This window comes from Petromyzon marinus, chromosome 17, assembly GCF_048934315.1.
Source record: "Petromyzon marinus isolate PM22_M1 ecotype Great Lakes invasive population chromosome 17, UKy_Petmar_22M1.pri1.0, whole genome shotgun sequence".
NCBI lineage: Eukaryota > Metazoa > Chordata > Hyperoartia > Petromyzontiformes > Petromyzontidae > Petromyzon > Petromyzon marinus.
The window spans coordinates 12,924,797-12,950,240 of record NC_133683.1 but is presented as its reverse complement, the minus strand read 5'-3'; the positions used below and the strand labels follow the sequence as shown (position 1 = coordinate 12,950,240).

At 47.4% G+C, this 25,444-nt stretch overlaps 1 long non-coding RNA gene across 2 annotated transcripts in view; it reads left to right on the top strand.

Moving 5' to 3' along the window:
* The window catches only part of LOC116943321 (uncharacterized), a 47,933-nt gene that overhangs the window by 3,782 nt on the left and 18,707 nt on the right, over positions 1-25,444 (top strand). For both annotated transcript variants that reach the window (XR_012941911.1, XR_012941910.1), the window contains exons 2-3: positions 14,003-14,085; positions 24,992-25,357. This is a non-coding gene — a long non-coding RNA (uncharacterized LOC116943321). The remainder of the gene's footprint in view (positions 1-14,002; positions 14,086-24,991; positions 25,358-25,444) is intronic.

Genomic DNA, 25,444 nt, shown 5'->3' with positions numbered 1-25,444 from the left:
AGTTGCATTTGGTCTCATTTTCCAGTACCCGACTGAAGTTTTCCAGTTTGGTGAACTGATAATGCATGACTTAAAAGCAAAACAGTATATTGTTTACGTATGTATGTAGGTTTAATGTCTTTCTCAGCGTACGTAGCCAACCGTGCTAATCGGAGGTGCGGGAATGGATGCGCTTAAAATATATATACGTAGTATCGTGTATAATCACATTCAGTTTCAGAAAAAAAATGCAAGATTTTGTGTAAGTACTGTATGAGCTGAATCATGAATGGCGTACTTAATTGCCTGTAAAAATCCCACGATAATCTTGAACAGAATGGCCCGTTGTGCATCAAGGGTTAAGTGGCAGTTTGGCACACACCAAAAAAGATTTTTAAAAACCTCATCGGATTAAATTTGCTCTTGACAATTATTTGGTGTTAGAGTAACTCAGTAGCTGCTACTATGGAAACTGTTGACTGCTGCATATGGGATACCACATCAATATTCATTATAGCTGGCAGCATGTGCTGCTACATAAGTAAGAATACAACTGTAAACACAAAAGTGTCTTCTTTCATCGTACAAATATATAAATGACTGCAGAATACAATGTTTTGTCCATTAGCCAATGGGCATTCCGATCCAACGTTTTCCGGACAGCACTTGCTTAAAGAGGGAAACTCTGGGTTGGTTTCGGATTTAAGGGTCTCATCAGCAGGGTGAGAGCGCGTTCCCCGTCGCAAAATACTGAAAGCAGAATGTTGCCAAACGAACCTCAAAAAGTAACTAAAAATACCTCCTAAAGTCGTCAAATACGTCACTACGCAGTACACCAACTATTAAACGTAGGTAGTTGATACATGACCCTAACCGCGAACCTGGCACCGCTTTAAAATGTGCACTTCGTCCCAGAGAGTGGCTGGGCTTGTCGCGAGCAGCTTTGACGAAATGCTGTCGCTAAGGAGGCCCGACACATTCACGAGCACTGGCGACAAAAATCACCGAGTTGGCAACACCGCTCGTGCCTGTTACAGTGAGGGAAAAAAAGTATTTGATCCCCTCCTGATTTTGTACGTTTGCCCACTGACAAAGAAATTATCAGTCTATAATTTTAATGGTAGGTTTATTTGAACAGTGAGAGACAGAATAACAACGAAAAAATCCAGAAAAACGCATGTCAAAAATGTTATAAAACGATTTGCATTTTAATGAGGGAAATAAGTATTTGACCCCTCTGCAGAACATGGCCTAGTACTTGGTGGCAAAACCCTTGTTGGCAATCACAGAGGTCAGACGTTTCTTGTAGTTGGCCACCAGGTTTGCACACATCTCAGAAGGGATTTTGTCCCACTCCTCTTTGCAGATCTTCTCCAAGTCATTAAGATTTCGAGGCTGACGTTTGGCAACTCGAACCTTCAGCTCCCTCCACAGATTTTCTATGGGATTAAGGTCTGGAGACTGGCTAGGCCACTCCAAGACCTTAATGTGCTTCTTCTTGAGCCGCTCCTTTTTTGCCTTGGCCGTGTGTTTTGGGTCATTCTCATGCTGGAATACCCATCCACGACCCATTTTCAATGCCCTGGCTGAGGGAAGGAGGTTCTCACCCAAGGTTTGACGGTACATGGCCCCGTCCATCGTCCCTTTGATGCGGGGAAGTTGTCCTATCCCCTTAGCAGAAAAACACCCCCAAAGCATAACGTTTCCACCTCCATGTTTGACGGTGGGGATGGTGTTCTTGGAGTCATAGGCAGCATTCCTCCTCCTCCAAACACGGCGAGTTGAGTTGATGCCAAAGAGCTCCATTTTGGTCTCATCTGACCACAACACTTTCACCTAGTTGTCCTCTGAATCATTCAGATGTTCATTGGCAAACTTCAGACGGGCATGTATATGTGCTTTCTTGAGTAGGGGGACCTTACGGGCGCTGCAGGATTTCAGTCCTTCACGGCGTAGTGTTTTACCAATTGTTTTCTTGGTGACTATGGTCCCAGCTGCCTTGAGATCATTGACAAGATCCTCCCGTGTAGTTCTGGGCTGATTCCTCACCGTTCTCATGATCATTGCAACTCCACGAGGTGAGATCTTGCATGGAGCCCCAGGCCGAGGGAGATTGACAGTTCTTTTGTGTTTCTTCCATTTGCGAATAATCGCACCAACTGTTGTCACCTTCTCACCAAGCTGCTTGGCAATGGTCTTGTAGCCCATTCCAGCCTTGTGTAGATCTACAACCTTGTCCCTGACATCCTTGGAGAGCTCTTTGGTCTTGGCCATGGTGGAGAGTTTGGAATCTGATTGATTGATTGCTTCTGTGGACAGGTGTCTTTTATACAGGTAACAAGCTGAGATTAGGAGCACTCCCTTTAAGAGTGTGCTCCTAATCTCAGCTCGTTACCTGTATAAAAGACACCTGGGAGCCAGAAATCTTTCTGATTGAGAGGGGGTAAAATATTTATTTCCCTCATTAAAATGCAAATCAATTTATACATTTTTTGACATGCGTTTTTCTGGATTTTGTTGTTGTTATTCTGTCTCTCACTGTTCAAATAAACCTACCATTAAAATTATACTTTTTGGTTCTATTCGGTAAAGTCACGTAGGTAAAAAATAAAACAACAAAAATCACGAAGTTTCGGCCACAACACAAGTGGCCTTCATCAGGTGAAGGGACCAGACTCTAAAGGACAGCGCTGGAGTGAAACACAGCTAAGCTCACTCCAGCACTGTCCTCTAGACAGTCTGGTCCCTTCACCTGATGAATGCCACTTGTGTTGTGGCCGAAACGTCTTGATTTTTGTTGTTATATTTTTTACCTACGTGACTTTACCGAATAGAACCAAAGAGTATGGATCCTTGCAGTCACGAAAGCTTTAAATCTAGAATTACAATTATAGATTGATCATTTCTTTGCCAGTGGGCAAACGTACAAAATCAGCAGGGGATCAAATACTTTTTTCCCTCACTGTACATAAACATCTCGTGTTATCGCCAAGGTGGGGGTCGTTCAGTGCAGCGACAGCAACTTTATGCAAAACGCATTGGATGGGATGTTGCGGTATATGATGGGTAACAAAGTCACGAATTAATGAGATTAGAAATCTGTCCCATCACCAAAAAAAATGGAAATCGTTTAAAATATATATATCCCTACCACACGTGCGTGATGTGCCGATCAACTTACCATGGAGAAAACTATTGCTGGGTGGACAGAGGCGGGAAGGTTTAAGGAACTTGCACCGTTGCTTCGACTTCCGCGCCAGGAGATGGAATGCAAGGAACGGGCGCTGAGCATTCACACCTCGCTAGCATCCTGCTAAAACTACCGACGGATGCGTTGAGTTGTTTCTGCTAAAACGACAGTAGTGTATTATCAGCAAAAAAAAATTGTTATGCTCGGTAGACTGCCGTCTGCTTATGCAAGAGTGAGTGGGCAAGAATGGAACATGGACAGTGCCCGTCTGAAGAAGACTTAACTCGGCAACAGCGCTGTACGTATTTGACTGGACAAAGAGGCCCCTTTGGAAAATGAGCCATGGGCTGCTTAATGGGGTTGCTGTGTGAGAATACACCTGAAGTACAGAGCTGCCTTTGTGCGCCAAATGTTTGCAGGCCAATAGTTCTATTCCATACGAATGCCGTATGTTCCAAGAATCATAAATGGCTAAACATAAGGAATACTTTTGCCGTGTTGCATAGTAATGCGATAACATCTTTTTAAATTTCCAACGATGGTTGTATGTAGATAACAGAACAGAATCTGACACGTAGAAGCATTCGGACCTTACGGAACATTTTACTTGGCTCCGCCAGTTACAGAAGTTCCGATTAGCACGGTTGGCTACGTACGGTGCGAAAGAAGTTCAACGTACATACACACACACATTCCTTTGCGTTCTCTTTTATGTCGAAGTCTCCATAATGCGCTTTTAATGACGAACAGACTGACTTTTAAGTACGGTGTGCACGTGCTATTTGCAGGCGAAACTCGGCCCATGTACGGCTATCTATACATCTATTCACCGCGTGCGAAGGTTGAATCAAATTTTCTTTATTAGCCTTAAAAATAGCCACCGTCACGGGAGAACGTTTTGATTAAATATAAAGCACAACATCACTTTTTGTCCACCCCCTCGTTTACGATTTCTTTATTTTTCAAAATCCAGATGTGTTTATTTTTTGTTAAACTTTTTGTTTAACGAGGGTTACTTGCTTCCCAAGTTTAAATGTAAATATTTAGCACTCTCCATCGTGCCCTGGATGTTAACTTGTGACAGCTTTGTGGCCCATAACGATACAAATGTAACGACCGCGTGTTTAAATGACGAAAAATAATAATAATTATGTGCAGCCCTTTTGTCAATCCACTGCTGGTTGAAGGCCTCTCCGCGCCGTCAGCGTGTATTGGTGGAGAGGTTATAGGATGGGTTTCCTATATCATTTGACAAGGCTGTAATTGTATCCGTGGGCAGCAATCAGACTCAGTGGTAAGATTCATTGATATCTCCAATGCTGCTGATGTCCTTAACTGAAAGTTTTTTACAGCCATTCCACGGCATAACGATCGGCCATCGAACAAAGACGGTCTCACCGCATCGAGCGCTTTCGGATGCGCTTCTGCGGCCGTCTGGAACGCTCCTCCTTCCGATGTTCGGAAGCCACTGGAGCTATGCACTTTGAAATTGCCTAGATTGAAAACTCATTTCTTTAGAACTGCTTTTTGTGTTTCGTTTGTTGTCCTTCCCCCGCACCTCCGATCAGCGCGATTGGCTACGTACGATGCGAAAGAAGTTCAACATGCATACAACGTCATTGTCACACGAGGCTGGAGAAGCACTTTAGCAGCAGGGACGTCTGAATATGACGAACTATGACAGCGTAATCAGTCCCATATAATTTAGCAGCGTACAATAATATATTATTTTAAAGCACTCCACGGTCTCGTATTTAACACCTTGTCAGGAAACACATCTTTAAAATAAAAACACACTAAATCAAAACTAGAACTGCATCTTTCGTGCAAAAACAGGATAGGTGAGGTGAAATTCCTCTCTGTGGCTACTACCACACATCACCGGCACACCACACCCAGCGCCATCCAGTCACACTGAGCATTTCTCATTGTGATGGTGGAAACCGCCCCTGCTGCGTCATTGCAGACGAATAACCAGCGGGAGTGAATTGTTTATTGCTCAGTTTCCACGCCGTTTTGACCGTGCCGTCAGCCCACGCAAGCCCCCGGTGTTGTGCACGCACGCAGGCAGGTTGTACTTCACAGCCCTGTGCTGCTCCACTGCTGGATGAGAGTCTCACCCAGCAATGTCAGTCGCGGGGGTTGTTTCACCATACTTCACCCCACGCTGGTCCAGTGCGGATTGGTGAAGAGACAGAGGGGGGGGGTGGCTCGTCCCGATTCAGGAATCTCAAACTCAGGTGGCCGGTTCATAGCGCAGTGCGTGAACCATTTGGCGCCACCGCTCCACCCCCCCCCCCACGTATGTTTACACGTGCTTATTTCAAACTACGTACCTTTTGGAAACACATATGACGGGCACAGCCTAGAACGTCCCATTTGGGTGGCAAACTCTCTTTACATTTTTCGGAGGTGGCCTTCCTTTAAGCCTACTCAGCCGTCAACAACCACTGTGACCAGCAGCATTCCGTCGCCGGCCCTGCTGGGCGTGGTGCTGACCCTCATCAATCTGCTCCGTGCGGGCGTTAAAAAAAGATATTTTGCCCCAACAAAATAACCGGACTACCATGGGGACCATTGTCCTCACGCACACACAGTCCTCACGGTTTGCAATGCAACACTTACGCCCGCACGTATGTACACGTATGCACGTTGAACTTCTTCCGCAGCGTGCGTAGCCCTACCGCACTAATCGGAGGCGTGCAAATCGGAACCTTGGCGAATCCGCCCCCCTGACCGATTCACCGACAAAAAAAAACCCAACGCGGTAATCGTGCACGGAGGTGTAATTGTCTTTTATTGTTTTTTAGAGACGTTCACTGATCTGCCATTTTCACACAGTGGTAGTGTGTTGTCAATCTCGAATATACGTTCGCTTACTTCAGATAAACGGTCCAGTTTAAAAATTTTGCCACTGTTGTTGTGTTGTCTTCTGGGTATACTGGCCCTGTCATAGGAACGTGGAATATATGCCCCTAGCCCAGGGCCACCAAGTCAAAATTAGCACTACCCCCATGCCTGTCGCAGCATCAAGACACTTTACATTTCAGATACATTCCCTGCGAGGGCGGGTGTCATCGTTATCGGATAAAGCTCTCGAAAAGGTTCAGCGTCAAATACTGAAAGCATATTTCTCCACTCAAAGGGCTAATGACACAAAACACACGAGGCTTGAGACATCACACAGCTGCGTGGGGCCCACCCGAGAGACAAAATAACAAGTCAGCACAAGCGCCGCGGCTTTACATCTGCCGGAATATTCTTGTAAACGATCAGAATCCCAGAGCGCAAATTTATTTGGCCCGCGGCTATGTTACTATATGCTTGCATAGTCTAAACCAGTGGTTCGTAAAAAAAAAATGTACAATGTTAATAAATACATAGATTTTATTAAACAAACTAGTTGTATTTACGTGCCCGTACTTAATTTGTCTTTCGATGATTTGCCCTCTGAAAAAAATCCGATGTCTCTTGCACTGCCAGAAAGGGCATCTCGCACCCCCGGGGGGGGGTGCCTGCCCCCCACAGGTTAAGAACCCCTGGTCGAAAAGATTAGCGCACTGGGCTTGCAATCCCCGGAGGTCGCAAGTAATACTATGGTCACAAGTTTATTAAATTCCCCCCACCCCCGGCCCTATCCACCCAGCAGCAGGGGCAGTCAGTCAAGCGGCAGGCTGTGATTGGCCGGGTAAAGTGTGGCTACTCCCACCTCTTCCAAATATGTCTGGACGGTTGCGGACAAACAGGCCAACTACCCTCTTGAGAGATGGAGGCCCTTCCGCCAGCGGTGTCGTGAGCCGAGCAATTGCAGGGTCTGCGCCTTTTAGCTTTCATCTCAAGAACAACAGCGACCGCTGTAGGTACAGACACACGTAGCTTGCTGGAGCTCATTCTCCTTGGCAAAGACGCGCGTGCACTTAAACGGAAGGACCTTCACAAGCCGGAGCACATCTCCGCAGATTCCCAAACAACAGTGCTCTGCCTTTATATGGCTGCTGCTGCTGCTGCTCACAAGTGCAAAGCAGCCGACAGCGTTCCGGCTATGCGGCTTCTAACAGAGTCTGAAATCCTTGGCAGTGACATCGGCGTCCTTTTTCATGTTAATTACAAAACCTCGGAGATATTTTTTTATTGTTTACTTCATCTTGAATCACAGCTCAAGATGACATCACGTTGAGTTGGTTGTCACAGGTGGTTCATTATTGGCCTTGGACCAAAAGCCTGCAGCATTGTAGTTCGTCAATGTTGGTACTGGATTAAACAGAATCAGAATATGTATTTATACTGGAGGAATCCAATAAGCTATACGGCTCTTTTTCACAGATGTCCTGCAGGGGCGGGTCAACAAACAATATAAAAAAAAAACACGATAGGAGTACAAGGTGTAGGAAAGGTAAGCAAATCACAAACAAAAATACAAATGAAACGAAACTATTTCGTATTTCACCAGGTGAAGCCCAATGAGCTGCATCGCTTCTTTCTTCAGAAGCAACTTGGCGACAGCATGATAACGAAGCGGCTTATCACCGCGTGGAAATTTATAGCGGCCAAATAATGACACGTACAGCAACGTATCATGTAAGCAAAAATAGCCGGCCAACGTTTGGGGCGATGGCCATCCGTCGGTTTAATTCGACTGGGTAATGGAGACGGCATTTTACAAATCTGTGCCTTCGATTCCAGAATAGATTCTCCTTTTTGTTTGCACTTCGGTGAGCGTAGTGGCCTCTCATGGCTTACAGGTGTCACGTGAACCGATATTGCTTGATAGTATTAATTGCGAATGAACAATTGATATTAGTGCATTCATCGTATGCATCGTTAGAACGCAAACAGGCAGGAAAGAGACAATTAGTCCACGCCGTTTTATGTGACCAACGATGTACTGGGTAGCAAACAAATCTTTTCAAAGAATAGTGATCAAAATTATATTTTTGCTCCAAATATTTTAAATTAAGGGGCACCATGTCATGTTACTGATAATGATGTTGAATCTCCTAAACACATCTCCAACTCTTGCGAGTTTCACAACGCTCGTGTCTTGCCCAATCCTTCATTCAGTTCGTCCAAACCCACTTCCCAGTCTTCCACTCACTCTTGTCCCTTATCTAATGCCATTTAACAATAACAAATCCTTCCGATCTCATTGCGTGCCAGAGGAGAGCTGTATTGCTTGTGATCCAGCTTCAGAAGGGCTCCATCTCAATTGGCCCACCGTTCTCTGAAAATAGGTGTTTTCTATATATTTTTTCTGCCTGTCCATGAGGGACTCACAATTCTCCCCATCAATCACTTCCCTGCCCTCTTTGGTCGTTATCAAGATCCCACTACTCAACGTGCACCTCTCCGACACATATGGCAAGGTGCAGCGCACATACCAGTTCACTATTAATACAAACAAAAATATAAAAAAATCGTTCAGCCCTCGATCAGTCCCCTGCAGGATGAAGGCCTCCCCCACGCTGTCAGTCGTGGGGACTTGAATGGACCCACTTAAGTCAGGATTGGTGGGCACTTTTCCAAAGTCAGGGCCAGTGGCGGGATCTGAGGCGGGGGGGGGGGGTCATGTGACCACCCACTTTTCCATTGCCCTTGCATTTTGAGGTTGCTATTATTAGAGCCAGACCTTGGAAGCCAGGTTTCTGGGTGCCCTCCCCTCAAAGGTTTTTCTCCACAGCCACTCTTTTGTTTACCAAAACCGTGGGCTACCCTCATGGAATTCTTCAGCCCCCCCCCCCCACCGTGAGCCCTCCCCTGGTTTTGTTAATCCCTGGATACTCTCCTGCAGCCGCCGATCTGACAAAAAAAGAACGCAGGTCCTTTTGTCGCGCGGTTCCCCTCCTCGACAATGGCCGAACAACTCCCCTACACACCAGAACTGTTTAGAGAGCCCGTAACCAACGCTTTCTTCTGTGGCTTCAGATGTTTTCTGGAGGCGGCCGTGTGTTAAAGCTGTGGTGAAGTGTGCCACACTCACCCGGAGTATTTTTTTAGTGCGGTGATTTTACCGCGCGAAGCTTGCTGGATGTTTCTTTTTTTTACTCTCCGCGTGCCTGCGTTTATACACAAACAGCTCTCATTCCAGTTGATCTGCAGCCAATTTCAAGCAAATCTAAACATGCACCGTTAAAAGCTTAGTGAATCACTAACGCTGCCACGTTTGCTATCATAATAATAATTATTTCAAGCCCTCTCTCAATCAGCTGTTGGATGAGGGCCTCCAACACGCCATGCACGTCAAGGAAGATGTTTGACCATACGTCACCGCGCCAGTCATATATAGAGGGTTGGCGAAGGGGTTGGGTGAATTTCCCAGGATCAGTTTAGATGTCACTCACCGATGTGTGTACCGTATGTTGAACTTCTCTCGCAGCGTACGTAGCCAACCGTGCTAATCGGGCGCACGGAGGTGCGTGTTGTGTGGCTTTTTCTCCGGGTCCACCGTTTTTTCTCCTCCACGTTTAGAATTAGTGTACGTTATTTCCAGCACTTCGAGGACGGGCATCACCGCTGCTATAAACCAAAGCTAATTGAACAATTTAGCTGCTGATGGGAAGTAATGCCAGTGAGACTTCCACGCGGTGCTCACACACACACACAGAGACAGCTTCCCAATGGGCAGTCGTGCCCAGCAGCCTGCGCTTTGGGTCAGTGTCTTGTAGAAATATTCGCCATCTGAGATGGGTACACGAGCAAGTAAATAAATAATCTTCTTTTAAAAAAAAAATTCTGCTAAGAGCGTTCTTTCATTCCCAGGTGTTTTTTTTGTGCAAGCCAAAATGAAGGCACGGTCTCAAGTAAATTACATTTAACGCACCTTAGCAGTGTTTCCCCTGCTAAGGTCCATGTTCAGCAGTGTCCCTTTGCTGCTGATCCTCAGCCCGATTGATGCAAATTCTAGAATTCCTATGGCAGAGAGCAACGTACCCCAAACACAACGAACCACTGCTGCTGTCGCATTTCAGTGCACTCACGAAACGGTACCCAACGCACCAACCCGAGGAGGCGATCGGATTCGCTTAACCCTCGACCTCGACGCGAACCGACAACGTGACGTTGCCGACAGTGTGACAATACCGAGGCAGCCGCACAACCGACTGCTGGTCTCACATTTGTTTACGCTCAAACCGGAGGATCACTCGTCAGCAAAACGCAATGTTGCTTCACAGAGTGACAACCCTCTCAGTCAAATGTCCTGGGTAGCTTAGATCAAGTTCAGTGGCGTAGAGCGGCTGGCACGGGGCTCTGACGCAAGGAATTAAATTGGGCCGCATGTCCAGATCTCCCCGCCCCCCCCCACACACCCCCACCTTGTATCTCGGCGCCTCGTTGGCCCCTCTGGCCCGTGGGCTCCGGAGCGGTTGCACTGCCTGCACGCCACCTGGTAGCGACGCCACGAGGCAAGCTGCGTGAAAAGCAATCGAGGGCACGGGAAAAGGAGGTGGAGTGTGGGGGGAGTGGGGGCTGACGCACGGCGGTGACGGATCGTAGGCGAGAGAGAGAGAAGGGGGGGGGGGGCACGCAAAGGTGGCATCACACACAAAGCGTAGAGGGTGACAGGCGCTTCGTGACATCTCTCTCGGTGCCACTGCTGTGAGAGCCCCGACTGCTGCAATTAAAATAATTGAGGGCTAAAATAACCTGCGTGTACCTACAAGGAGCATAATAGACGGGCGGTCATAATCCGCTGAGCCAAGGCAAGGGGCCAGAGACACAGGGCGTAATGAGACGTTACACTTTGAATGGAAAGAGAGCCATTGTGCCATTGTGATAGGCTGGGATCACGGGGAAGGGGTTGTCCTCCTCTGACCCAGTTTGCCTCTTTCGCTGCAAACGTAAGTAAGTTAAAGGAGGGAGAAATGTCTTCTTTTAAGAGCACTCCGTCCAATAATGTTCCGTTTTCCATCGGTGGGTGTAGAGATGCGTGGATTTGTCAGGTGAAAGCGATTCTGTTATCTTCCCTCGTTATTTGCAGCCAAACTCCCCTAAACCCTTCCCTTCCCCATCACTAACTCTGTCCCTCTTGCAAACTTCCCTCCTCATTCATCATTAACCAGCCACTGTCACTTGGCGTCATTGTTTATTTCACGCACCGTCATCATGTGCATCGTGCATGCCCGTCCTTCTCATCAACCCAACTCATCTCATCGCACTATTCTGCTGCACAAACAGCTGATTCTTCGTTCAGCTCCCTGTTGGCCAAGGCGCTATATGAATTAAAATAAGATCCGATGGATTCGTCAGACAAAATCGATTCTGTTGTTGGCGGTGCACGCGAACAACAGAATCGCGGTGCACGCGAACAACAACTAGCAGCCCGCCGACATCATCTGGACATGACCGTCCATCCCTCCGTCCCTCCAGCCAGCCAGAACAAGTTTTTCGATAATATAGTATGATGCAGTATGACACGATAGTGTGATAGCGTATCCTTAGGGGGCTTGACATCATCACCGTGCATGAACCCGGCTCAACTGTGTGGGACGCGGGTGACATCACCACCACGCACACGCGATTGGCCACACGCCAGCGGGGAATCCAGGCAGGATTCCAGTCAGCAAAACTTTTTTGTTTCCTCTATTCCAGCACGAGTATGATGAGTTCGTGCAAATTGTTGCAGCAACTAGAGGCGCTAACATCCACCGCAATGTTTGCAAAAAATGTGTACGAACTGTTTGTAAGAATCATGACCCCGAATAAAAATTTTGTGCGCACAATTCGATGCAAGTATCACGAGCGTGATAATAAATGTGAACCGATGAATCGATACACCGGCACATGCCCGACAGCTCTACGGCACTGCACAACCGACTGAACGATCCTGGCTGTCGGTCGAATGCGGCGTCCATTTATATCACTCTCAACTGCGATCACACAGTCACCAAACACAACATCTGGTCACGGAGTGGCACCGCTCTTTAAAATGACCCTCGGTAGATTTTTTTTTTTAAGCCCGGCGGTGGTAGTGCGGGTGGGCATGGGGCCTGGCGCACGCAATGACATGGGGCTCTCCCCTGCACTATTCCCCATCCCTCTTCCCTCTTCATACTTTGGTGGCTGACCTCTGACCCCTCATGGTTTAAGGTGACCTGCAGCGTACTCAGATGTGGCCACATTTGGATGCTTCACAACATAATAACACCATCGTTTTTTCTCGGTTTGTTTTTGTTTTATACATTCATATGTGATCATCCGTAGTGTATATTGCGTGCGTGTGTGTGCAATGTGACCCCATGTGTGTGTGTGTGTGCACAGATGCTCGTGTGCGCGTGTGAATCGTCATTATATATTTTTTACAAGTGCTCAATATAAATATTCTCTACGCCACACTAGAATAGACAGTGCCGTCCTCTATGACATATCCCATTTCAGTATTATAACAACAACATTGTTATTCTTACCTTACTATAATTATCATTATAATTCGCGCGCGGTTAGATCATCCCTTGCTGGCTGTACGCGCGCTTTGGGTTTAGAAAAATAACTAACACAGAATGGCAATGGGTCGGCGTCTACAGGTAATTATATCTTGGTATACATACCAGCACATGAAATTCCGCATACCAGCGCACCGTGGCACACCGTGTATTAAAATCTGCACTGGGTGGATGGGTGTACCTTCCTCCCAGTTAGAATAAAGTTCAGTTTTAGCAGGTACTGTGTGTCGCACGAGATCACGAGAGATTTGACAACTATGCGCCCTGCATTGCCGTGATGCCGCATTCAATGGCATTTTGGTATATAATACATGTACGGTGATGGCATGTGGACAAGGCAAAAACAAGATACAGGTCTAAAGTACTGAAACACAGTCAAATTGTCACAAGCCATTCATTGGCATCTGAGTCAGCAGTGTTCGGGTTTAGAAGGCAGAATTAATCTAGCAGTGGATAGAGCAGTGCTCAGCTTGTGTACGTGCTGGAGTAGCCATCCAGCATGTACGTAGCGTCATCCATCGCATCACCGAGACCTACAGATTAACATGGAAACCCACAGACTCACATGGAGACCCACAGACTTACACAGAGACTCACAGACTCACGTGGAGACCCACAGACTCACACAGAGACTCGCAAAGAGACCCATAGACACACATAGAGACACACAGACTCACATGGAGACCCACAGACTTACACAGAGACTCACAGACTCACGTGGAGACCCACAGACTCACACAGAGACTCGCAAAGAGACCCATAGACACACATAGAGACACACAGACTCACATGGAGACCCACAGACTTACACAGAGACTCACAGACTCACGTGGAGACCCACAGACTCACACAGAGACTCGCAAAGAGACCCATAGACACACATAGAGACACACAGACTCACATGGAGACCCACAGACTTACACAGAGACTCACAGACTCACGTGGAGACCCACAGACTCACACAGAGACTCGCAAAGAGACCCATAGACACACATAGAGACACACAGACTCACATGGAGACCCACAGACTTACACAGAGACTCACAGACTCACATGGAGACCCACAGACTCACATGGAGACCCACAGACTCACACAGAGACTCACGTAGAGACCCACAGACTGACATGGAGACCCATATACTCACATAGAGACCCACATACTCGCGTGGAGACCCACAGGCTCACATGGAGACCCACAGACTCACATGGAGACCCACAGACTCACACAGAGACCACATACTCACATGGAGACTCACAGACTCATATAGAGACCCATAGATATGACCAGCATGGAAACAGCAACAATCCATCATGAGGGCAGCATCCTCCTCCACCCCAGCACAGTTGCACGACGGGCTGTCCCGGTAATAACAACTCAATGCGTCTCTCTCACCAGAATTGTGCCGGGAGATCGTCAGAGAAGGCTATGGCGTCCGGGGACCCTTGAATTCCGAGTCTTGGAATCCTATCTGCTACACGGTCAGTGTTATTGTACGCTGGAGATGCCCCACAAGGCTACACCTCCCCTTTCTGTTGTTCATATCTTGTGCTTTAAGAGACGCAAAATGTTTGGCAATTCATCCGTTCAACTCGGCCTTCGACCTCTGCCGTGCACTGCTCTTGCACCGATGCCAAACCAATCCCAGCATTTCCTCGCAGAATAACTTTTGACCCATCGGATTAAAAATGCTGCCCATGTAAGCCATGGTTCACAGAGCTATCTGCAACTGCCTTTTCTTTACCCTTGTTCAATAAGCGACCTGGCCACAAATGATAGCTCACCGAAGTGGCTTACAACATTTACAGCAGACAAATACTCTGAACGCACGTTGAGAAAGACGTGCAAACTCTAAATATGCAGGCGTCAATGCCGGCATCGAACCCACGAGCTCCTGCATATACCGGGTGTGGTAGTTAACGTCTCGCCAACTTGGCGGGTGGCTTTTGGCACATAATCTCATCTCACTTCGACCAACGCCACCTCAAACAACTGGGTTACAGCCGCTGGCCACCACCACCACGCCCAGCGACAGCCAACTGCCATTGTTGTGCCCCTGTCGGGATGTCGTTTTTTTCTTCATTATAAACGCCAGCCACCATTATTGATTTGCATTGCCAGAAATGTCAGTGGGATTATAACACGTGAAAGCTGCCAGTGCCAGTCCCTCATTCCATACATGCATGTGCACGTGCAAAAACCAAAAAAAGACAAAGATCTCCCGTATAGTCTCCATAGACTGACAGGGGGCAAGTGCTGTTCACTGGCACATATTTTTACCGTCACACGGTACCCGAGGGGGTGGGTGCGGTGTGGTCAGCACCACATCCGAGCCACCTTTGTCTTGCTCAGAGTGCTGACGTTGACGCACACCGCAACAGGCACTCGTTTAAGTCAACTTCGGGGAGGTCCAGGACGGGGTTCAGATATTCACCACTGATGTGTCGGTGGCTAGGAGATTGAACTCGGGTCGCTGGGTGTACAGTGCAGTGTACTGCATTGCAGCTGGCTATGTACGCACGATAATAATAACCCCATCAGCTACTGGCCAATAGCATTCATTAAAAATACAAATAGAATCTTGACAAACTGTAAATGTGAACGTCCATGTAAGACCTATTAGAGTATTCACTAATTGCTCATTCAACATGTTACAAGAAAAATTGCATCGTATCATTTAATTACATCTCTGCAAATGGATTTTCGCGGGAAAATTGAACGAACATTTTTTTTGGGCCAAAACAAAATCGAGTCGTTTAATATGCAACTGAAAAATGACGAAACGCAGCGGAAAACTAATTTTGACAAAAAGTACGAGGCCACTGTTATCAGCGCTGCCGTAGAGGCAAGGCGACTCCGGCGGACAGATCGAATCAACGCATTCAATGTCATGCACAGTGGAACTTTTCACTTGCTTCGACTATATATATCAAACGCGTTCAGACGCATTCTCTGGTTTAAAGCGTTGTCGTGTACGTGTGCGCATTGGACTTCTTTCGCACCGTACATAGCCAACCGTGCTCATTGCTGGCTCTCAAACCAAATGCACAACTGAGCGCGTCGCTATTTATTTCGCTGAACGACGAAATGGTTCAAATGTGAATAACCGAGATGAATGAGCAAATTATTACTATTATTGTTACACGTCCTATTTTCCAACGGCGTGAATGTGAGCACGCGCTCGGGCATCTCATTTGGAACAATGTTGCAAGTTACATGCAAACATTGCTGACAAAAGGATTTTAATAGCCCACCTTGGCCTAATTTTCGGCTATTCTTTCATTTGAAGCACCCTTCTCTATAATCTATATGATTGGCAAATTACGTACTTTCGTCTATCCTGTCAGCAGTATCAGAAGTTTAAATGGGCACACCACAGTTGATCGGCAGGTCGTGTGTGGTGGGATAAAGTGTGGGTTGCTCCCACCACTTCCCAAGACGTCTGACCATTATGGAAGAGTAGGCCAAGGTGCCCTCAAGTGGAGGAAATCTAGAACTCCCTCGAGTGGAGGCCTTTACACCGGCGGTGGCGTGGGGAATTGCAGGGTTGCGCATTTACCATTTCCATATATTAAACATTCTGACGTACTCACACGACGACTGTGATAGCGAATAAAGACGTAATGATCCACGATGATTTTTTTATTCTCAAGCTCACAGGACACGTATGAAATCGTGCGTACAAAGATTGTTGTTATTTTGATTACGTCGATGTTGTATGGCGGTGTTGTTCATTGCAAGGCCCGCGGGCGACTGGCGGCCCCTGGCGGCCTTTAGAGCGGCCCCTGACAGGTCAACACCAACAACACCACGTGACAACACCACGTGACAACACCCCCCCATCATCATCGCGCTGTCAAACCCCCAATGGTTACAAATCTGCTGGCGGCCCTCACACTCATGATGCCTTATCGGCGAGAGTGAAGAACTCCGTCATACGTGATGAGTTTGCATGACCCCTGCAGCCACTAGAGGCCGTTATAGTCACCAGAATGGAAAAATAAAAAAAAGAGTACTGTATCCCTTTTGGAAAATAATTGCATTCGTTCCTTGAATTGTGAGGGGTGGGGGGTGATTTGTGACACGTGTAGTAACCCAAACAAGAGGTACATGGGCAGTCCTGCAATTGCTACTTCTCGCCACTGCTGGCAGGAAGGTTCTCCGCTCGACGTAACAGCTATGAAGACCCCCTCGCCCCCCCCCCCCCTAAAGGCTATTTGTCCTACTCTTACACGCTGGCCAGATGTCTTCCATAACAAGTATTCATGTGTTTTTCTATTGTAAAACAAACCGGTTTACATTGCTTACATTTTACACTCGTGCATTCCAACCCCGACTGGAACTATATATGTTGTTTTTTTTCCAATGATCCCTTGTCAAGCTTTCGTTACACGCCCGTTATCGCAGGCGCGCGCGTGCGACCTCCGTGCTCGTGAACCCGAAAAAAAAGGTAAACAATTTAAATAAATAATGAACACAGGCCGCGGCTCATGATTTAGCCATGCAATTGCGTAAATCGCTTCTTTTTTTTTCTCCCCCAAACATTTTAAATTTTAAACGTTTTCATTTTGCTGCTCGGGACGTGGGATGGGCGGCATCTCATCAGCAAATGCGAACTCCTTTGATGACCATGTGCGACATCTTGAAGCCGCGGGGCATTTTTCTTTTGTTTATTTTTGTTGTCGTTGCTGCTGCTGCTGCTGCTATTGAGAGAACCTCTCACGTGTCAACCCCCCCGCCCCCCACTCGCATCGCACGTGGGGGTCAGTCGCGAGAAGGCGACGTTGCATTTATGGGCGCAGTGACGCTCGCCCGGAATCCGCAAATTTGCGAGACGGAAGGGTTGTGAGATCGGACACATTTGCACATTTGCGGAACTCCCGAACCCCCAGAGCTGCAACGTAGCCAGACGATGGCAATGAAGCAGAAAAAAAAACCATTGTATCCATCTGTGAGGAACTCTTGAGTGTTATCCTCACAACGGGGACGTGCGGTCAGGGGAGACACAGCCTCACCTGTCATACCCCAATGAAAATAGCTGTTACGAAAAGTAACAAAAAAGAATAATAAAATAAAATAAATGTTAAGATTTTTTTCCCACTGATCTGTGTTATTTAATTTCTGTACGATTTCAATCATTTTTAGAGTCAAAATCGCCAAATTTGCGGAGCTTCGCTGCATTATACAGGAAGAGACGAGAGGTGAGGCAGCGACGATCTCAGCCTCCCCTCTGATTGCGCAACCCCTCAGTAACTGGATGGAGCGCGGGCAATAAACGCGTGTCTGTTACTATCTCAGTATGTCACCAATGTCATGTTTGTAGACCCCTTCATTTCATGTCCTCGCCTTACATACTCCAGGTAACTTATTTCACGTACGTGTATAAAGATATTTAGGCTCGCTGGTCTCGTCATGAAACTGCAATGAAAAAGCACCAGGGGAGGCAGCTATCACATCTGCCTCACGAAAGGGGACGTGTCTAACACGCCCCCCTTAGTGAGGACACGCCCCCTCACTGAGGCCACGCCCCTTCCATGAGGCCACGCCCCTTCCATGAGGCCACCCCCCTCTCCGTGTGTGAATCTGGCTCTGACACTAGCCAGTACCTCCCCAGCCATTGACCTCACCGCACGTCACTGCCTCACATATGTGGACATTTTTATTGCTACACTGGTTTCCTCGCACAAGCCAAACACTCATTTTATTGCATCCTGGGATATTTTCATAATTATCAGTATTGCAAAGCCATATGTCAAACTAATGCTGGACAAAGACCTCCCCACGCTGTCAGCTGCAGTGATTGTTTGAGCATACTTCACCACATTGGTCCGCGCGAGTTGGCGATGGTATGGGATGATCCAGGTCCAGTACTATATCACTCAACACTGATGCCAGCCACGACAGGGCATCAAACTTGGGTCGCCAAACTTCCAAAGCACCATTCCACCACCACTCTTCCAAATTTTCCGTATATTAAAAATTCTACCATTTATATATGATACTTTTTTTTCTACAGGGTCCTGCTAAGTTTCGCAGCAGGGAGCAAAGATTGCTTTGTGTGTGCCCACTTACCATGAGTAATTTGCAGGGCCATGTTTCAGAAATAGGCAAATTTTGAACGCGCTGCCGGCACGCGTGGCATCTCTTCTATTGTCGAATAAATTATCGGGATATTTACCACCCAGTGTGAAGCGGATGGTATTGTATTCTTATGGTTACTTGACCTGCACGTCGTTTCAACCTGGGCGACTGCGAGGGTCGAATCGCGAACCTCTGCATTGAGCAGCCAAACGCTCATCTGCTCGACCGCCGTCACATTTACGTGACGCGTACATGTCATGTCACGGTCAGTTTATTGCGACAACACTGAATGCACAGCCGTGAGGCCACTTGAGAAATGTTACTTGTGACCAGGGTGGGGTTTCTGAGAACATTTTCCCTCAACAGTGTTGGGTGTGTTTGGCTTCAGGTGAGAAGGTGTATGTGTTTCAGTCACACAGTGAGGGCCCGCCCTACAACACAATTACCATTTTACACCTGTGCCTGCATGAGAAAGACGTAGGAGGAGTGGTGAAGTGGCGGTTAGCACACACACAGCATGAAGTACGAACGCCTTTCTGTGTTTACATGCGATACATTTGCGGATAAGATCGCGGTCAGGCACGCTTCGCCAACTTGGGCCGTTGGGGTGCCACCCCACCAAGCCGCTGGAGATGAGAAATAATTTTTCGAATAAAAAAAATATACTTTTCTATAAATAGTTTTGTTGTGTTTAAAAAAAGAAATATTCTTTCAGCGTGAATTGCCTAGTGAAGATAACATTTCAAGTTGTTCATATTATAAGCCGCTGCAACACCACAGTCTGACTTGTGCCTCGGTGAGATCTCAGGGCAGCTGTGAAGGCGTCCGAGTGAGAGATTTCCCATTCGTTCCTTGCGACGAGCTTCTAGCGTTGTAGCCACGCCGTTTGAGACCCGTTCAGGGCGGTGAAAAAGGCGCCCGTGGCTGCAATGAGAGACGACGTCACAAGGCGAGGTGGCACCGTGCAAATTGAGCAGGTCACGGCCTACACGCTCTAGGCTTTTGGCAGTGTCAAAGTGTAATATTATAATAGAGTTTTTTATATATGCATTGTCCTTGAAACTGATTGGTCCACACCAGAGACAGCTTTCTTTAGAGCCTAGTCTCAATTGGTGCTAGACCAGATGACGCCAAAAGGCGTTTCAAGGACAATGCATATATGCATATATGATCAGTGTGTTTTTTGTTTGCATTTTGAGTGCAAGTATTGTGGTTAATGCAGACATGAATCCTTGTAAAAAAAAGGTTTCAGTTTTGTTGCCAGAAAAAGGGGAAAAACTCTTATTATATTTTGGTACTGGCAAAGGAGGTCCAATGAAGTGTTGTGTAGTGTGGACGTGAGGGTCATGTGGACGTGAGGGTCATGGGGACAGCGTTTGAGTGCTTCGTTGTTTTATTTCGTATTGTTTATGAATGCCTCAACGTTGGTATATATAAAGTTATATCACTTTCACGGGGAGGCCAATAACGTGACGAGGTTTTTTTCTGAATTAGAACACCATCTTTTTCAGAGGTCACTCACAACAGCCCCACCTAGTGGACATGTCACGAGCCGCCACTGATCACGAAGAATAGAATTACGTGCCGAAGCCACCCCGCCGCGGTGGCGAGATGTTAACTACCACGCCTGGTATACAGGCAGTCATGGGTTAGAATCCAATCCTGACGCCTGTATATTTGAGTTTGCATGTCTCTCTCCCCGTGGTGGCGTGGATTTCTCTCCAGGTCCTCCGGTTTTTGCCTCCACATTTAGAAACAGGCATTTAAGAGTATTTGGCTGCTGTAAATTTCCGCACGATGATATGCCACTTCGTTGAGCTATCATTTGTGGCAAGGTGGCTTCTGAAAAAGAGCTCTATATATCTCAGTAGGCCATACCTGGTAAATTAAACACATTCCTGCGGAGGGAGCTGGTAGGAACGTTGGGTTGCTCGGTCAGTGGCCAGGGTCAACGGCGGCACCACGTGGTGTATTCCGCAAATATGCTCGACTGTGAGGGCGGGCACAAGCCGGCGTGAGTAGGTTAAACGTTGAGTTTTATAAGGGCACCACGGGGTGACCAGCCCCTCCCCAGCCCCCCCCACCCAGCCCCTCCCCACCCAGCCCCTCCCCACCCTCCCCACCCAGCCCCTCGCCACCCTCCCCTCCCCACCCAGCCCCTCCCCACCCAGCCCCTCCCCTCCCCACCCAGCCCCTCCCTCCCCACCCAGCCCCTCCCCACCCTCACCTCTTCACCCAGCCCCACCCCTCCCATTTTTGGATGCAGGACGGACGGACACAATAACCCCCTGTGGGCTGGTGTAACCAGGAGCTTCCTACCAGTAAAAGTAGTTTTTAGTCAGAGTTTATCGGGTCCACCACATCATCCCGCAATAAGCCGAGTTTTTCCTGGAGTTGGGACTGAAAGTCTCCCTCAAGGGACAACCAGGCTCCATACCTATTATGGGAATTGGAACAGTTGCGTTAATTGACAAGGACATTTGAAAGGGAAGTAAGATTACCTTGAACAACGCTCACACAATTCACCAAATAAAACACAGAAAAACAGTATCAACAAAACAATACAAAGCCTGATCCCTGATGAAAACTGCAGCGCAAACCAGTGGCACCACAATATTGACCATTTACTTCCAAAAAAATATCTATCTCGCACTTTGCTTTGAAAAGGTACACTTCACACATCTTCACGGTAATTTTTGTTGTTGTTGCTGTTTCCGTAAAACGACGTGGTACAACGATTAAGCGAGAACCAAAAGGTGACATTTAAAAAAAACGTCCACAAAAAACCTCCACTCGCCTGCTTGCTTACAAGACACTCGATGATCTTTAAAGGCGCAAAATGGCATTGACCCCGACAAAAGGTCCATTGTGCCGGTACATGTCAGATGCGCGCGGAGAGGCGTCTGCACCAGATAATCTGCAATACGAACCGAAGGTTTGCAGGTGCTAAACACTGCTAAATAATTTACGTCTGCGACGCTGCCACGTGGAAAAACCGGCGCCGCATTTATGAATTAAGTTGCTCGTGTAGCTCCCCGACACGATTTTGGAGTTTCAATGCACACGCTGGGAGCCTGTTCAGGAAGTTGCCATCAGTAGCGCGTGATATTTGAACCGGTCCTGAGCCTTACCTAGCTCGTCTCAGCAGTAAATGAGTACTCGGTGCAGTGTGTAAACATCGTCTCCAGCAGTAAATGAGTACTCGGTCCAGTGTGTAAACATCGTCTCCAGCAGTAAATGAATACTCGGTGCAGTGTGTAAACATCGTCTCAGCAGTAAATGAGTACTCGAAGGTGGCTGGGGTGTGTGGTGTTAGCCACCCACCCCCTCGTGTACTGATCTGGCACTTAATACGTGCTCACTCGCAGCACTTGCTCCAACAATCTGTTAAAGGCTTTACAATATTGGGGGACCTTTATCTTTCGCTGTGTATCCAATTACCCGAGTTCGTTTTCCAGCCATGGCAATCATCAGTGTTGGGGCGATGTCTGAACCTGGTTCCTAGGCCTCCCGTAGTTTTTGCTCAGCCTGAAGTGAAGGAGCTCCAGATACGTGGAGCGGTACAACCCCCCGAAATCAACCATCGCCGAGCTCTCGAGCACATGAGAAATTCCTCGTGGTTACTATTATTATTAGTCACACCAAAGTGCCCTGTGGCTCATACGGCCACACTATAAAGGTCGTGGCAACTGTAAGATCACCGGATCGTCTCGCCCAACTGGATTTTCATGGGGGTTTGCTTTTGGGTGTGTGGTGGGTCGATGGCATTATATGAATGGAATTATATGACACAAAAAAAGCCTTCTGGCCGGGCACACCCCGCGCAAAGGAATTTCTGCAAGAGGGAGCTGGTTTTGCCAGTTGAGATGGTTTTAGCTGGTGACAAATCATGCAGTCATATGTACATTCCACGCAAACAACAATGATAAATGTATGCGTACGAATGGGGATGTGTGCATGTGTTCATATGCATATCTCTATGGTGGCGGGATGTTAACTATTTTATTCGGTATACGTGAGGTTGTGGGTTTGATCCCGGTGCGAACGCCTGCTGTATGTTCCGAGTTTGCATGTCCTCCCCGTGGTCGCGTGGATTTTTCTCAGTGCCCTCCGTCGTTTCCCTCAATATTTAGAATGAACGTGCGTTTAGAGTATTTGGCTCCTGCTATAAATCACCACACGATGAGCCACTTCGTCAATTTGTGAATTGTTGCCAGGTCGCTTCTGAGAAATAGCTAATAGCTCAGTGGGCCTTACATGCCAAAACTAAAAAAAAATAGTTTGCGTCTGGGATCCCTTCCTGAAACGCGCGACGACGAATATCTAAACGACGTAAATCAGAGCGATTTTCAGGGTAGGTGGTGGAGGCGAAGGCTGAGAGGCGGTGGATAACGAGAAAGGACGGATGGCGATGCTGTCAGCGACGTGAGCGTAGGGTTTAGGCGACGCACATCGGGTAGCGGTGTTAATAATAAGGCGACGACGGGAGACTTAAACCGGGGCATGATTGTATTTAGCCATTTCTGTCAATCTACTGCTGGTTTCGGGCCTTCCCGCGCCGTGCGAGTTGTGGGGGGTTTTTTGGACCATACTTCACCACGTTGGGTTGGTTGAAGGTAAGGGGGGGGGGGGCATACCAACCAGGACTGTCCAACAATAGCTGTTATTATGCACTGCCCTCTGCTGCTCCTCCCAGCGTACAGCATAGTAATGTAAGCGGTTGAATATTAACGTTTGCATTTTCAACCGAAAAACACTCCTCTATTTGTAAGAACATTTCTTATTAATCGAAATGTATATATTTTTTGTTACGACCAATACGTGTGTACATCTGCAAGTTGACAGAAGTACTCACGCAGTCGGCTGCAACGTCGATAACTAAAGATGTACGGCGAAGTCTGAAGCGCTCAACAGAACGGTGCGTGCGTGTTTTTAAATGAATTGCACGATAGCCCCCCCCCGCCGCCACCGCCGTGCGCACACGTGCGTCGTGTACACGGACTAGGGTGCACACAGTTAACCTTTCGTTCTGCAGTTTTTTTTTATCGAAAACAATGCCGCTTGCTCGCACAGGCGGCTCTTGATGTTTTCAACCGAGAGACCTGAGCAACACTCGGGTTTCTCGGAGTGATCTCTCCTATCCTGCACCTGAGCCTGGTGTTACTGGCCCAGCTGGTGGGGTGGGTGGGGGGAAGAAAAGCTGGGGTGGAGCCACGCAGGTGACACACACCTGCATCGAGACGCACTCGCGAGGTGTTTTCTGCGTCGCCTGGTATGCAGGAGGTCGCGGGTTCGATTGCGATCCTGGACGCCTGTTGTATGTTTGGAGTTTGCGTGACTCTCTCTCTCTATCGCTCTCTCACCGTGGTCGTGTGGATTTGTCTCCGGGTCCTCCGGTTTTTCCCTCCACATTTAGAAACATGTCCTTAGAGTATTTGGCTGCTATAAGTTTCCACATCATAAGCCACTTTGTATGCGTATGTCTATGTTGAACTTTTTTCGCACCATAACGTAGCCAATCTCGATAATTACAGGTGCGGGCGGAGGGACAGCAAACTAAACACAAAAAGCAGTTAGAAAGAAATGAGTTTTAAATCTAGATTTACTCGTGCATAGCTCCAGTGGCTTCTTAATATGGGAATGAAGAGCGTTGCAGATGGCCGCAGAAACGCATCTGACAGTGCTTTATTGAGCTATCATTTGTGATAGCCAGGTTGCTTCTGAAAGAGGGCTATATAGCTCAGTGGGCCTTACCGGAGTGAAATAAAAAAAATATATAGATTCGATAGGTTTAGTAGAAGAGTATGGCTACTATTTTCGAAGAGCACACGATTGTGGTGATGACCATACAAATATATTATATATACACTGTGTGCGAAGAAACAAAGATTGTAGCCCATACAATAATCCACGTTTGTTTTTGGGGTTAGGCCTCTCAGGAGTCGTGAAGCAACTGGCTACTGAATATTTGCGAACGCCGCAACTTATTTTCCGCCGACATTTTTAGTTTATTAGCACAGTGCGTAAAAAATTAGAGGATCCGCCAATTTTTTTTGTAGTTTCACCATAGAGACAAAATTACACGTCGCTTTAAAATACCTGTACGATAATAAATGCCGTCACCTCCGATTAGCACAGTCGGCTACGTACGGTGCGAAAAAAGTTCAACATACAGCGGCTATGTACATATTGGAATGCTAGATGTTAGAAAATATTACTTGACTGTGTATTTCAGTATGAGGTGCGCACATCTCATTTAATAAATGTCACCCTACTAATCTTTGTCATTGTCTCCTGTTCAAACAGGTAAATTTCAGTCGACCATGAGCTCCGTTTGAATAGCGGCGGCGACGTGAGAAAATCAAGCGACAAAGGGCCATACGCGAGAGTTCGGCGAGCGTGAAACGTTTGAAGACACGCTACTGAACATTTCAGAAATACACAGACACACACAAGACAAAGAGAGAACTGAGAGAGGCTCACGTTGAGGTGGCGTAGAACGTGTACGCCTGCCGTCAAAAGAAGCCAGCATGGAGGAACACAGCGTGGTCCTGGACAAGACCCAAGGGCTCACATCCGACGACTTCTCGATCGAGGACCGTGGACAGGAAGGCATCTTCATCAAGGATGTGCAGAAGGACTCTCTACGGCAGAACTTACAAGTCAATGAAGGTGAGCCGGGAAGGTTGCGCGTCCCACCGAGAAGTTAGCTCGTTTCCAGAGCCACATTTTTTTTGCCGGCGCTATGGTAAGGGGGGG